This window comes from Diceros bicornis, chromosome 14, assembly GCF_020826845.1.
Source record: "Diceros bicornis minor isolate mBicDic1 chromosome 14, mDicBic1.mat.cur, whole genome shotgun sequence".
Taxonomy (NCBI): Eukaryota; Metazoa; Chordata; class Mammalia; order Perissodactyla; family Rhinocerotidae; genus Diceros; species Diceros bicornis.
In genome coordinates, this window is record NC_080753.1 from 45,874,587 (window position 1) to 45,890,006 (window position 15,420).

Sequence of the window (15,420 nt, forward strand, 5' to 3'; positions counted from 1 at the left end):
GCAGATATTCTTTCTTCTGGAGAAAAACCTATGTCTTTCTGTAAATTGTGAAGCCAAGAGGGTAGGGTGGGAGCAGTTAAGTTTTATCCATGAGCATAAACATCAGGCCGCCGTTTGAAAAATGAGCCAAACCCAAAATAGCCCAGAAAAAAATATTTTGTAATAAAAAAAAAAAGGGTATATATATTTTTCCCGTCTAAATCTGGAATCCTTACCATCTTATTTTAAACAAGCCAGAGATTGCAAGCTTCAATCTGTTTGGATAGAAAAGAATTTATATAAATGTTTTGTTCAAGCCCAAAAGGGAAAGAGAGTTTAAATATACAGTGCATGAAAGATGCATGCTCAACTTCAAAACAGCTTAGTGCACAGCAGAGGAAAAATAATCTAACCTTCTGTTAGTCATTCCCAGCAGCCTTTAAGCTTGAATATCTTGCAATTTGCAACATCGTTTCAATGACCCCAACAGTAAGAGATTAACCAAAATTTCATAACTGTCCGGCTCTCCTCCCCTCGTGCCTCTTAGGGGGGGAAAATAAGAAGGTCAAAGAACAAATGGAAACAAAATCTGTATTTTGCACCCTTTCTCTGCGCTTGAGAAAGAAAAATGAGGCAGATAAATCTGTATAATACTAAACCAAATCTCTTTAATTCCAGTCAGCTTTTATCATTCAGTCACTGAGTCTGTGTGTGGAAAAATTCATGCTAATTCCCCCTAGCAACAGCCTCAGCCTATCAGGAGACTTTATGTACCAGGCAGCTGCCAGCCAGGGAGAATAACTCTAAGTAGGTCAGGCCTGTATTTCTAAAAATGCTACGGTCTACTAACCCCACTGTCCTGTCTGTCTGCCCTGCCCCATAATAACCTCAATTGCTTGGTGACACAATGACATACTACCCTGTTAGAGAGCAATCACATCATGCTACATTATTCTGCTGTGAGCACGACTGCTGGGTGAAGGACCCTCGGAGGGGCAGCATTAATCAGGCAGCCATTCATGTCCAGCAGCACTTCACTCTAGAAATGGGGACTGCATTAATGACCAGCTGTTTGAACTAACACAAACAAAATAATGTCTTCCACCCTGTCGGGTGCACAGAATACGCTATTCTGATCTGGCAGGTTCCGCTTCTTGACTAAATCGAAGATGTAAATTAAACGGGCTCGGACAATGTCAGCTTTGGCAATCTCAAAGTAAGTATATTTAAATTATATTACATGTGATTCAAAAAGCTATTGATTTAATATACACAGCTTCCCTGCCTACAATTTTCCCTAATCCACATTAAAAAGGGAAATGCATACATGGGTAACGCAATACATATGCGCGTGTTACCCAGGAAGCCAAACGCACGGAGCTGAACTAAAATTGACTTCTCTTCGGGCAGAGAAACAAAGCGGTCAGGAGTCATTGTGCAGCGTGAACACAAATACAAATACAAAATGAATGCCGTGGAGGAGCACTGAAAACAAATAAGAGTAAACATGCTAAGCCTACCAGCCAATCAGCTCCTCCCACCACCCCTTTGTGGGGGCTGCAGGCACACCAAAATCTCCAAGCTCAAGGGACAAGGAAGGGAAGAGAACGTGGCCTTCAAATCTCAACCACTGTGGTGCCCCGACTTGCCATGGGGTTACTGACAGCCTGCTATTTGGCTCCTTCAAGGTTTAAACTAAGCGCTAGCAACAAAAATCAGAACCCCACAGTCGTTTTTAAATTCTAAAATGAGAATTTTAGAGTTTAATTGACCGTATTTATTTGAATGTCACTTGTGACTCCTCTCCATTTTAATGCACAAAAACAAGCAAACAAAAATTATGTGTGGATGTAGAGATAGGAGATTGGCAACGCTGTTTTGGGCTATTTGGGGAAATGTATTGACGGGCTTGCACTGATATTTTCTTGCACGACTAATCGGCATCTTTACGGGTTCATAGTTTTCATTTAATGAACATATCTCCCCCAACAAATTGATAATTCAGCCTACATTTATGCAGAATTCAGCAAGTCTTATACGTGTCATCCATCAGTATTTGATTTACAAATATAGAAAATTCTCTAATCCATTTGCCCTTGTTTGAACTGGGTTTGATAACTTAGTTATGACTATCTTCTTCACTTTGTGGCACACATCACATAGTTATTCTTGGAGAGACACAGTCACTGACGCAACCATGAACCGCTAATTACAAGCTGCTGACATTCTGCTTGTCTATGCAGCTTTGAAGTTCTAAGTCTGTTTTTCTATGTGCTTGTGCTCAGCTTCATTCTCTTTCCGTAACCCCCCACCTCCATTATTCCCTTTCCACTTTAAGCCTTTCTAGATTCACTCTAGGACTATCTGGAGAAAGCGGTAAGAGCGATCAGATTCTCCAACTTGCTTTCTTTCCATTCCTTCCCTACTCCTCATGCACACGGATCTACAGTTTGCAAGTACAGTAATAAGATCCCCACCCAGCCCCACCCGCAGGAATGCATCAACAGCTGGCCAAACATAATCCAACACAGAGCAGCCTTTGTAGAAATAGTAACAAACAGTGGAAAGGCCAGACGGGCGTCCCAGAAGAGCTCCCCATGACAACTGGGAAAGCTCCTCATCCCCAGCTTTGAGCTGACTCTACCAAGCTAGGGTTGGAGCACCACAGCTCACTCATCTGAATCCAAAATAAGCCTCAAGTGCCTCCCCCAACCTCACCAGAGGCTATTCCCAGGGCACTGGCCTCTCCATACAGCAAGTTAGATGCACGCTTTCTCTACACGCACTGACTATGGCGATACTCTGCCACACGGCTCACACCCTGCGAAATGCAACACCCCAAACTCCCAAATCACATGAACAGCATTGGCACCTGTACTAACCATCTAGCTGCAAGCTGGTAGGACTACCTCTCTTCCTTAGAAAAGGATTTCTTTTTTCAATTATAGGCTGATCCTGGAATTCTAAAACATGTAAATATAACACTGCCTTCATCTCCATTGAACATTTAGCATCTGAAGCCTGTGGTAGCCAGCTGGTCTCAAAGTCATCTGGGATACATTTATTTTGATTAAATTGATCAGATTTCTATTTACAGGATAGAATTTTTCACCATACTGAATACAGCTGTGTTTACAGGGATTTGTAGAAGAAGAAGAAAACAAAACCCCACAATCGGTCCCAGCAAAGCACAGAGCACTCAGAACTTCAAGGAGTTAAAGCTGAGGGGGCTTGCTTTCACAGTAACAAGAAAATTCTGCATGCAGCTGCCTTGGCTATGCTCTCTAGCTAGTCAGGAAATGGGTGTTGAGCTGAAGCTGAAAATACAAGATGCAATCAAGCCCGATCCAGCAATGTGACAGACTTCCTGTGCAAAATGGTTAGAAATCTCTTCTTTTTCATGTCTCTACATGCATGCACATGCATTTAAATCCATGCTGCCAGGCTGCTATTTTCTCTGGGGACACTGGTACAGTCACCGAGCCCATCAGTTTCTTCCTTGACAGCACCGGGGCCATCCACACTACAATTTACAGTTCTTCCATCCATGTACTGGGTTATAAATTATGCCATCCTCCCTAGAATGAGAATGCAGAGCGAGCGGCAGACAGTCAAACGGCATTCGGCATCTCCTCTTGCTTTTCATGCGCTCCCTGACTCTGCCTTTCACCAACTCTGCCTCCTCAGGCAGATACGTCAGATACCTGCTTTATCCATCTTCACTTCCACTCTCAGGTAAAATGCCACCACAGCTCGGCATGGGTTTCCCCCCAGACTAATCCCTGGGAGCAGCCGGAGCTGGGTGCCCACGGCAGGGGCAGCTGCTGCCCTTGCCCGGCGGAGGATCGGTGGGCATTGGACGGATAGCATTCCTAACGTCCCCTTCCCCGGTCCTTGGCGTCCTTTCTATCCATCCCACCCCGGGTCTTCTGCAGGTTCACCCTGTCCTTCAAGTCCCCTCATCCAGCAGCGAGGGGGCCCTGGCCAGAGCTCCATGAGCAGGTCCTTCTTCCGCACTGCGCAGACCACCGACTCCGGGTTCGGATGCACCACGGCGAAGCCAAGGCGGGGAGACAGCAGAAGCAGCTCAGGTAACCAGGGGAAGCTTGGCGTGCCCACAGCGATGCAGCCCTGGAACTGTGAGGCAAGATGGTCTGGCTTCAGAATTAAAAAAAAAAAAAAAGAAAAGAAACACAAAACAGCGCAGCTCGGTGCCTGTGGGGGTGGAAAAAACAGACACAAACCATAAAAAAGCAAGAGTTAAAATCAAATTTCAAAAAAAAAAGGAATACATAGATCAGAGTACTTCATGCGACTTTTATTTCTGCCATTTCTCCGTTTATGGGCCTCCCCGCCCCCTCCAAAATCTCTTCTGTCCCTGAACGCTACTGTCCATGAGTGCCGAGTCACAAAGGCTCTTGCTCCAAAGTGCTGCAGACCCAGCATCACATGAGAAACCACATGACAAGTGGAGTCGGCTGCTGATGTGGTCAACTATTTCGCTGAGGCGGTGGGGGCGGGGAGCAGGAGGGAGACACATCTCAAGCGAGACATGCCCCTCTCACGCTGCCAGGAAGAAATTTCCTTAAAAGAACAATGAAAAGAATGTATCTCTGAAGAAAAGCTTGTGAACGCACATATACTTTTATATATGCACACTTACATAAACTAAAGAGCCCATGGATACTTGAAGACATGTTGAGGATGCTGTACCGCGGACACTAGCTGGATGGCAGCAATATTATTTCTAGTTTGTATTAGTCAAAGCTGATTCCACTTAAGTAGATTCCTGAAAAGCACACACCATGTCTGCATAGCATGATCAGGCTTGGAAAACCAATTCTATTATCTCTCCCTGCAATCTGTATCTGAACCTCCATTCTGAATAATTTATTTTTAGACTAATAAGATGCTTGCCAAGACCGCTCCCTTTCTTCGGTGAGTGGTGCAGGCAATATTCACCCAAGTGGGAAAAGCTTGTTCCTTTGTAGGGAAAAGAGACAAGACGGTTTTCATCATTTTCAAAAAATGCAACTTCTTATTTAAAGGCATACAAACACATCATAAAGTTCTCCCGCAAATAATCGTTAAAAACAAGCGAAATGTTTCTGCTTCATTGAATTGACATGCCTCTTATTTGCAGTTTGGCATCTCATGCTGGCAAATGGTAGTGATATTTTTCGAACGCTGTTCATGGCTGCAGCTAGAGCCCTTAAGCCACACAGATATTGCTACTTCTCAGCAGGGCGAGAGCAAACAATTGCTTTCCGGAGCACCTTTCTGCAGAGGTGCTGCTCTGCCAGCTCCATTTTACTATCTACATTAAGGCATGTAGGCGAGAGATGGCCTCAGGGTCTTGTAGATTCCGTCACTCATCCTGGAATTAAACAAGTTGCCTATTTGGGACCTATAGTCCATGATGTGAGACGTATGCCTTTTTAGAAAAATTGATCATGCCAGCTAACTAGAACCAGAGAATTGTTAAACAGGCAGCGAGAACTGTCCACAACCTGCCTTATTCGACTGTGTAGATATCAAGGTAAGTGGCAATTAATTCATTCAAGATGCACTTATTAGCCTCCAATTGTGTGTGTGTGTCAGGAACTGTTCTAGATGCTGGGGATCCAGTGGTGAGCAAGGTGGGCATGGTTTCCGCCATCATGGAGCTCATAGTCTCGTAAATACACATATCTTTTTTCCTTTGAAGACGACCTTCTCCCAGTTTGGATACTCCAAAGTTATGCAAGGAAGAAACCCAGCTGTCACTTTTTCACTCCCCTCGCCATCATCCTCATAGAGAATTCCCAAGTCCTGTGGATTCTTTCCTTACAAACTAACCTTGAACTTAAGATTTCCTCTCCATTCATGCTCAGGCACTCATGCTCTCACACTCAACAATCTTCTCTCTGGTCTCCCTCTTTTCGTTCCAGTCCATCTGGCAGCCTGCCACCAAACTAATCCTACTAGACACCATGTCAATGATGTCCAGAACCCCTATCCAGATGGTCTGAAAAACCCTCTGTCCAAAACTGAAGATGGGTCATTATTTCTTCACATTCATATGCTACCAGTAAAGACACCAAATTAGTATCTGATTGTACATTATTTAAATAGACGTCTATTCCTGATCCTCTGAATACATAATCCATTGAGTTAGAAGAAAAACATAATTTTGGCTTACTTTTGTTCGTAACTAGGCATAAAGCACTGTAAGGGAAACAAAGACACATGAGGCACTGTCCCTGCCCTCAGAGAATGTATAATCTATGGAACCTCCGCTACTTTTTCTATTGGCACTAACCATTTACTATCTTGAATTGCTAGCTATCCAAGTTTTATTGCCTATAAAAACAATAAATAGGTCTAAATCTGTCTGCTAAATGAGCATTGGATAAGTAGTGCCATAGAAGGGCTGAGAGGGGAAGGATTACTTCTGCCTAAATGTCAGGAAAGGTCCCCAAAGAACCCTGGGGTTGGCAGTGAGCTATGAAGTGTCTGGCCAGGGTAGGGGGTGGAGTTTGGGTCATAACAATAATAGCAACAGCAATAGCAAAACACTAGCACTTATTCTGTGCCAGGGTCTCTTGTAAGCATTTTACATCCGTGAAGCCACTGCATCTTAATAATCCTATGAGGGAAGTATTGCTTTAATAAGCTATTTTTAATGATATAGAAGAGAAGCACAAAGGAGAGGTTAAGTAATTCGGCCACCACCGCACAGCAAGTAAGTGGTAAAGCACTTCTGGTCCCTGAGCACATCTTCTTAACCACCAAGCTGTACTGCCTTAGAGTTGGAAAACCAGTGGGAGGGAAAGCAGAGAGCTGAGACTACGTAACTATGCCTGAAGGTGCAAGAAGGGATCAATTTAGTTCAAGTAGGGTATTAGTTTTGTAGAAGTGGGACTAGATTGAGGAAAGCCACATTGCCAAGACTAAGGCATTTACCCTCATAATAAGCCATGGGAACAACCAAATTGTAGGAGAATGAGTCTGGTAGCCATGATTCAGACTGACAGAGGGAGGAGGGAGATTGGATACAAGGAAAGTAATAAAGAGGCTCCTGCAATAGCCTGACTAAAAGGGGATGGTGCCTGAACTCTGGTAGTAGTAGCAGAAAAATTGAGATGGGTTCTGGAGGCTTTGTGAAGAAAGAAATGACATTACTGAGGTATTCTTGGGGAATGGGGAGAATGATGATAGCAAAGTTGCCTGCACATTTTTTTTAAGCCCGGATAAGTAAAGAAAGCAATTCCTTGAGCTTAGGAGTTGTGTCATTAATCTCTGTTTCTCCAGTAGCTAGCATAACGCTTGACACATTTTTAAAAAATGATGAATGAATCAAAGTAATGGAGGTAGAAATGGGAAAATTAAAAGCAATGCTACATATAAAGAAAAACTATAGAGAATTTAGTATTTCATAGGACATCCAAATGGAAAGGACCATCATGAAATTATATGCATAGAAATAGAATTTTCTCCTTCCACTTTTGGCCCAGATTTTTGATGATACCTGCTTTCTCCCACCACACAACTCCAATGCTCCTCTTCAGGCCTATTTAGATCAGGGGGTGCTCGCTCTGCTCTGCTCCAGCCACTTCAATCTTTGCCCACCACCTGCAGACCCATCCCATCCAGGTCTAGCTCCTAATCCAAATGCTACATTTACCAAAGCAATAAAATAAGTATGCTAACATACTTTACCATTCTCTTATATAAATCAAAGGGAGAAACCACAGAAGTTTATCAGTCTTCTCACACAATTTTAGCAAACCAGAATGCTAAATTAACAAACATAGCTCATTTCTTAGGCAGTTAATGAAGGTTAATATGACATACTGCCTCTGGCTCTGGAAGTAAAAAGGGGTGTTATTGCCTCATATTATAGCTGGAAAAAAAAAAGTGTTAATAATCTTTCTCATCAGCAGTAAAGAATTGGGCTTTTAATACCCAGATATATTTTAGTAAAAGGCTAGTATATCATCTCTAAGTGGAGGTGAAGAGCAATGTTAGTTAACTAGGGCATTTCAAGAGCCTGCTTACATTCGAGACCAAAAAAAAAAAAAAAGAAGACAAAAAAATATGGTCAAAGCCAAATTTATTCCCACGTTCTTGAAGGAAAAAAGAAAACAATGTGAAATTATTTGGGGAATATTTTTATTTATATCACTTTAGGTTAATTCTAATAATTAAATGTTAAGAAAACTTGGATCTCACAAATAAGTGATTTTGAGTAAACGGGTAAATATGCAAGCAAAATCATTGTTTAATTCAGTGACATTTACACAAGTGTGTTATGTGGACCTGCTCTTATAAGATGGTTTATTAAGCATTATGGGAGGGGGATAAAATGAATGAGGCACTGTCTAGGCCCTTAAAGAGCTTACAATACCGTTACCCAGGAAGACACTTCCCCTTCCTTTGACAAAGGGGACCTACTGTTTTTGATGACAGTAAAGAATAGCAGAGGTTAGTAAAAAATGGATATGCCTTCTCGAAAGGAAGCCAACCCATCTAGGCCACTTTGAGGTCTTACCATAAAAGAAATAGCTTGGATGATATGAATATTCAATGAATGTGACTCTTAAGTCCCTTAAGTGAATAAGAATGCTACGCTTTATCTCTGCAATCCTGGGAAATATTAATGACGATAGTGATGATGGTGTAGAAGGTTCTATAGGCTTATTTAGTAGGTTGCTAGAGGACGTCAAATTGCATGCCATGTTTCCTAACTTCCCCCAAATGGATGCTGAATTAAGATCAGCTCTTCACAAAGCAGAATGACAAAGTGACAAATTGCTGGCTGCTGGCAGAGCACTGATTTCCCCTCTTTCTGTTACCCAGTATTATTACCCTGGTCCATGTTACAGGGGGCAAACAGCAATTTTAAGGTGGAAGGACCGTGTTTGTTCACCTGTGAGTGGTTTGACCTTACACTTTGCCGAGCACTGTCAGGAAGTCGGTTTTTCCATGCTCTTTACAGTAAACAAAGACAGTGTGGCTGGGCTCCAAATGTTACAGAAGGTCAGGAACCAAACTGCCTCAAAGACAAAGACCGCTTCCAGAAATTGAAACACAAAATAGATGTGAGCACCATCAACATTCCAAACTGTGCTCCTGTCCATTCTCAGTGTTTGGTTCAAACAATGTGACACACAGCCAGCATCGACGCATAACAGAAATAGAATCATAAAACCCCAGGTGCTGGAAAGCACCTTAAAGGTCATCTGGTCCAACAGCAAATCTGAATTGTGAATGCTGCCCTTTAAAAGCTCTCCTCCATGCAACCATCCAGGTTCAGAGGGAACACCTCCAGTGGCTGAAAACAACAGTGCCCTGGGAGGGAGACAGGCCATTCCATCTTTTGAATGCAATAGGCTGATTATTTAAAAGCCCTGAGCCAAAAGGTCTGATTCCATAGTAGTTGAGAAGCCTCACTGTGGCTTGTTTACTGGCCCTCAATTTAGAAGTTTGGGAGCTCAAGTCTATTATTCCACACAACGGTCCTTCAAATATTAGAGGGAATCTGTCATCACCCACTCAGATGTTTCTTCCCTTCACAAAATATTTGCAGTGTCTTTAGCCACTACTCTGTGACGTCTACTCTATGCAACATCCCATTTCCAAGCCTATGAATACATTCCAGCTAATCAGTAGCTCTTTGAACAATGTGTCACACAAAACAGAACACAAGGTCCCACAGTGTGGCCACACAAAGGAAACTGTACTCTCACCTCCATCGTTCTAAGAGACCAGATCTCAATTAGTGTAGATAACCTGCCTTTGCTTTCCTGGGGGAGCAAATCACATTGGTGACACATTGGGCTTACCTATGCCTTTGTTCATACATGTTCTACCTAAATCACCTCGCTGCCATCATCAGATAGTGACTTTGTGCAATTATTTGACCGTTTTTCTTTTGTTGTTGTTTTTTGGTTGCCACGTATGATCAGATTCTATGGTATTAAAAACGTAAATAAAAAGGAAAGGAGAAGTGGTAAACCATCCTTGAAGGAATCATGAATGTATGTGTAAATACACCTGTCTCCTTCTCGGGAAGATGTAATACTCAGGACGACATGAGTTGTTAGAAGGCAATGAGTACACCTTCTGTTTTTCCTACATCACAGCAGCACTGCATTGAATGAAACACCTCTGATTAGGTAAAACAGCCTGGCCTAGTAGGAAGAATACCGGACTGAAGTCAAAAGCTCTAGGTCTGGTACCCATTTCGACAGGAACTATCTATTTGCTATATGACCATAGGTGAGCCATTTATTTTTATCCAGACCTTACTTTCTTCAGCTGCAAAGTGACAACCTTGACAGTATGCACCCTGAGCTACACAACACTCAAACAGTTTATGTTTATGTGGAATTTTAATTAAATTTCTAAAATCTATTTTCTAATACAATGGCATAAATAAAATATTAACACTTGGCTAAAGTTTCCTAGAGACTTTCATTGCAATTAGATAAGTTTTATGTTAAATTGTCTCAAAACAAGTGACTGGCATATTCATGAATCAAAAAGTTCATATGCCCAGAGTTGTATTTAAAAGAATATGCCAATTAGATAAATGAGGTAAGTCGGACTGGGGGTCCTGGAATCTTTACCCTCTGATAAAATAACAGTTTTGAACAAGTGAACCAATTACTGAGATTCTTGGGGTAAGGAATAAAATAAATGTCATAATGTGATATCATCGCTTTCTCATAATCCAAATGTCTTCTGAAAATGTCTTTAATTAACTAAACAGAGAGAACCTTTAGGTTGAAAAGATCTGATTTCTTTCACATTTTTTAACTACAGCCATGACAGAGTTGCTTGGTGTCAATCATCAGTTTTCACAATGGGAATACTATTCACATTCTTAGAAGGGAGGGAATGATGGCATATGGTCATAACAGAAGAACAGCTCATCTTGAGATCTTTGTTAGAGTAAAAATAACTCCATGATGAGATTCTAAGATACATCCAACCCTCCTAACATTAACCTGACAGAGCACAATAGTTGAACTTTTTGCTAAGTACGTTATTAGACTATGCAATTTTTCTCTTAGATCAAAAAAACTAAAACTAAAAATTGGAAAGGAGGGCTTGATTTTCTGGAAATCAGAGCCCAGTTTTGGCCCAGACTTTCTTTGTGCATGTCTCTTCACCGTTCTGGCCTCCACATCATCCTCTGTAAAGCAAGGAGGTCTCTGAGTGTCCAGGCTCTAATACTCTCTATTTATGTGTCAGAGGCTTTTTTGGTTTTTTGAGGTCTTCTGTTTTCAACACGTATACTATCCTAGCTGTCTATGATCCTGGAGATCCATAAGTCATATTGTCTCATTCTTAGAAGCTTCATCCTAGAGCCCCTAGTGCAACAATATTGTCTCAGTTTCAAATCACTTTCTGGGAGCCAGGCAGAGAGTTCTCAAGCTGAGACCCTGGGCTTAAGTAGCAAGGGTCATGCAGCACATCAGAGAGCCTGAACGAGAAGCCACAGCTGTGTGATGCACGTGTAGTCCGGACATAGGCAGCGTTGGGGAGACAGACTGATGCTTTTTGGCACTTGCAAAATATACCTAGGTAGCAAATTGTTACATAATTAAGTGCCTAATAGTATTTGAAATAAACAAAAGTTGTAAACACTAGCTTTATCACCAATATATAGTGGAGACTCCAAAATGCAATTTGCACAAATGACCACATCTCCATTCAAGTAGTGAGGCCGACTTCTAGAGGAAGTTTTAAAGTAATTGAAATGGCCGTGTTTTAGGATGCCAACTGCATACAGATATATCATTGGCTGCTAAAGCAGTGAAGCTTTCTCAGACAATAGAGGAGACAGGTATACACCCGAGACTTAGTTAGATGGAGCATCTCATTGGAGCATGGCTCCCCTGCATCTGATGGTCTTTTCCACAAGTCCCTCAAGATCAGTGCCATAGTGTTACGGTGTCTTTAAGAATGTAAAAATATGGGGGCTGGCCCCATGGTGTAGTGGTTAAGTTTGGCATGCTCTGCTTCAGTGGCCCAGGTTCTTGGGTTCGGATCCTGGGTGTGGACCTACACCACTCGTCAGCCATGCTGTTGCGGCGACCCACGTACAAAGTGGAGGAAGACTGGCACAGATGTTAGTTCAGGGTGAATCTTCCTCAGCAAAAAAAAAAAAAAAAAAGGTAAAAATATGGAAGTGAAGAAAAGACTGCCAGAATCAGAAAGAAAAAAGATGTTTATTTTTCCTTCATTTGCCTGAATGCATGGTTTAAGTAGAATTCATCCCATCAGGTCAACAATTCAATTACGCTTTAAAAAAAAATTCTAGAACATGAGAGATATTCTGCTGGATTTTTTTTTTTTTTTTTTTGCTGAGGAAGATTCACCTTGAGCTAACATCCATTGCCAATCTTCCTCTCTTATTCCTTTTATGTGAGCTGCCCCCACAGCATACCTGCTAACAAACGAGTGGTGTAGGTCTGCGCCTGGGAACCAAACCCAGGCTGCCAAAGCAGAGCGCGCAGAACTTAACCACTAGGCCACTGGGGCTGGACCTCTGTATGACATTTTTTTTTTTTTTTTGTAAGGAAGATCAGCCCTGAGCTAACATCCATGCTAATCCTCCCCTTTTTGCTGAGGAAGACCAGCTCTGAGCTAACATCTATTGCCAATCCTCCTCTTTTTTTTTTTTTTCCCCAAAGCCCCGGTAGATAGTTATATGTCATAGCTGCACATCCTTCTAGGTGCCGTATGTGGGACGCGGCCTCAGCATGGCTGGAGAAGTGGTGCGTCGGTACACGCCCGGGATCTGAACCCCGGCCGCCAGTAGCGGAGCGCACGCACTTAATCGCTAAGCCACGGGGCTGGCCTTACATGACTTTTTTTAAGTGAACTGTGGCTCAATGATTGACTTTTTCTTCGTGAAAATAATTCAGTTTTATATTAAACACTGGTTCTTGACACTTCCCTCTCAAGTACACACATATTTTATATGTAGATTGATATTATGTGTATATATTTCACTAAGATTATAAAGTTATATAATTTATGTAATTATACAAATTTATTTTGTAATTATACAAATTTATGAAATTATACAAATATATAGAAGAGATTGTCAACATAGATCATTCACTTAAATTTATAAAGTTGGCTCTAATTTTTGATAAACTAATTCAAAAGACAAAGGTTTGTTATTACTGAGGATATTCAAAAGAATATTTTTTTGCAGAACCTAAAGAAAATTTTTAAATAATTATTCAAAAATGTTCATATATCAACACAATGGTATGACTACTTTAAAAGGACAAACTTTTATTTGTATTAGTATACTAAAATGATAAAGGTGAGCCTATTACTTAGAAGTTACTGAGGCTGTAACAAGCCACATCTATCAGTAAGATTATCTAACGTAGTAAATGTTGTGAAACCTTGGGAAAGGAATAATTCTAATATTGAACATTTAATTATTACTTCATACATGCTAGGCAGTGCTCTGAGCCTTCCACATTTAATCCTCACAAGGAAACCTATGAGTTAGGTACTATTTTTCTTCCCATTTTACAGATGAGGAAACAGCAGCAACAGAGATGTTAAGTAACTTGACCAAGGCCACACAGCTAATAAGTGGGGGAGCCAGGCTACAAATTCAGTCAGTTGGGCTCCAGGGTGCTTGCAGCAGAGTCCATTACTCTGCCTCACATCTCTTCCTTCTTTCTCTCCTCTCCCATCTGACCCCAGACACAGCAAATACAAATCCAAGGCAGAGTCCACTCTTGGGTCTGCCCAGCTCTTCACGTTATAAAAACAACAGACAGCAAAATGCAAGGAAGCAAATATAACATTTCTAATGACATGTTTACACTTGAACAGTGAGAACTATTCAAATAACATCCTACAAAGTTTTAAGGAAAATTAAAGCAAGGTACAAAAGTTGACAAGTTTGCTCATACCACAGAGAGTGACTAGAAAAACATGTGAATGGATAAATCAACATATGGGGCTGAGACATGGCTGGCAACAGTAGAGAGCCAGCTAGAAGGAGCTAGATAAGGAGAAGGTGAGGTAGATAAACCAAATCAAATAATCATACTGATGACAGTGAGTATTTATAAAGCATCGATGATATAGAATCAAGTTTTCTAGAGGAGCTTTAGAAACATTTTATCTAACTTTTATAATAACTCTTCAAGTCCACTATTATTATTGTCATTTTACAGATGAGGAAACTGAGCCTCAGAGATTAAGTAACGTCCTCAAGATGAAAAATCTAACAAACGATTGAGGCAAGATTCACACCTTACTCTGTTTGATTCTAAAGCTTGTGCTCTTGAGATTAGACCTAGCACAACAGTTCAAGTTCAAAGCAACATCTAAATGAAAAAAGATCAGGAAGGAGGTCTGAGGAAAAAAGACCAAACCCCGGGCATCTGGGTCATTAGGAATGGACCTTTGAGCGGCATCAGGATCACAGAGCAGAGCTGCTTGCTCTTTGGCGATGGGCATCAGTCCCACGCCTGCTGAAAGTAAATGCCATCTCTGATGGGAATCAGAGTTGCCTGGGTCATCTCAGAGCTAAACAAATGAAATTAGCCGCTGCAAAGCCTTTTGGGAGTTAATCAGAGTGTAAGTAAACACATAACCACATAGCAGGAGCTCTGATAAAGTCTGAAAACAAGGGGACTTAGACTACTTAGGAGAAACGACCAAGATGCAAATGAGAAGTCAAATAAACTGGGGCAAGCTATAGCACAGAGCCACATCTGTGATGGACTAAGTACGATGGGCCACAGACAAAAGGATGGTGAATTCTAGATAATAAGAAATGTTGATGAGATGGAAGAACCACCTGTTTTATGTAAAGCTCCAAATAACCAGATCACAGTGGACAGCCACTCAAATCATGCCTTCGTAACACAGAGTATTATTGAGAATAACTCAATTCACAGGGAGCTTAAGGCGGCCAGTACTAGATAGCCTGTCAGGGAAAAGAGAACGATAATTACAGAAAAGAATCATATCCTCAGAAAAACAAAAATTAATCAAACTAAGTTTGTAAAGTCTGTCTTACAGACACATTGTCTGGACTCATGCTCTCAAAAATACTGTTTTTGATTTTGTGCCAATTTATTTAGCTAATTTAATGGCTTTGTCCTGTTACTTCTAAACTAGATATACTCTGTGACTCATAACATCTTAGAATCTTTCTAGTTTCTTAAAGAATCTTAAGAAATTCATAATCACAAAACATTGAATTATTTCCCCCAAATTAAACAATGATGTAATGGTTTCTGTGCCTGTTGTAGAAAAATCCACCTTATCACAATCACATTAAAAAATCTGAGTAACTCCAACTTGAGGTAATTCTTGATCAAACAAATAAAGCTGATGAGCAAATTCCATTAAACATTAAGATCAAATTGAAACACTTTATCACAGAAAAAAATTTTAATATTT

The 15,420-nt window shown here is 41.1% G+C and overlaps 1 long non-coding RNA gene across 8 annotated transcripts in view; it reads right to left on the reverse strand.

Moving 5' to 3' along the window:
- Positions 1-2,465: 2,465 nt before the first annotated feature.
- The window catches only part of LOC131414101 (uncharacterized), a 299,351-nt gene continuing 286,396 nt past the window's right edge, over positions 2,466-15,420 (reverse strand). For 7 of the 8 annotated variants that reach the window (XR_009222117.1, XR_009222118.1, XR_009222111.1 and 4 more), the window contains one exon: positions 2,466-4,194. This is a non-coding gene — a long non-coding RNA (uncharacterized LOC131414101). The remainder of the gene's footprint in view (positions 4,195-15,420) is intronic. The other variant, XR_009222113.1, reaches the window with a different exon arrangement.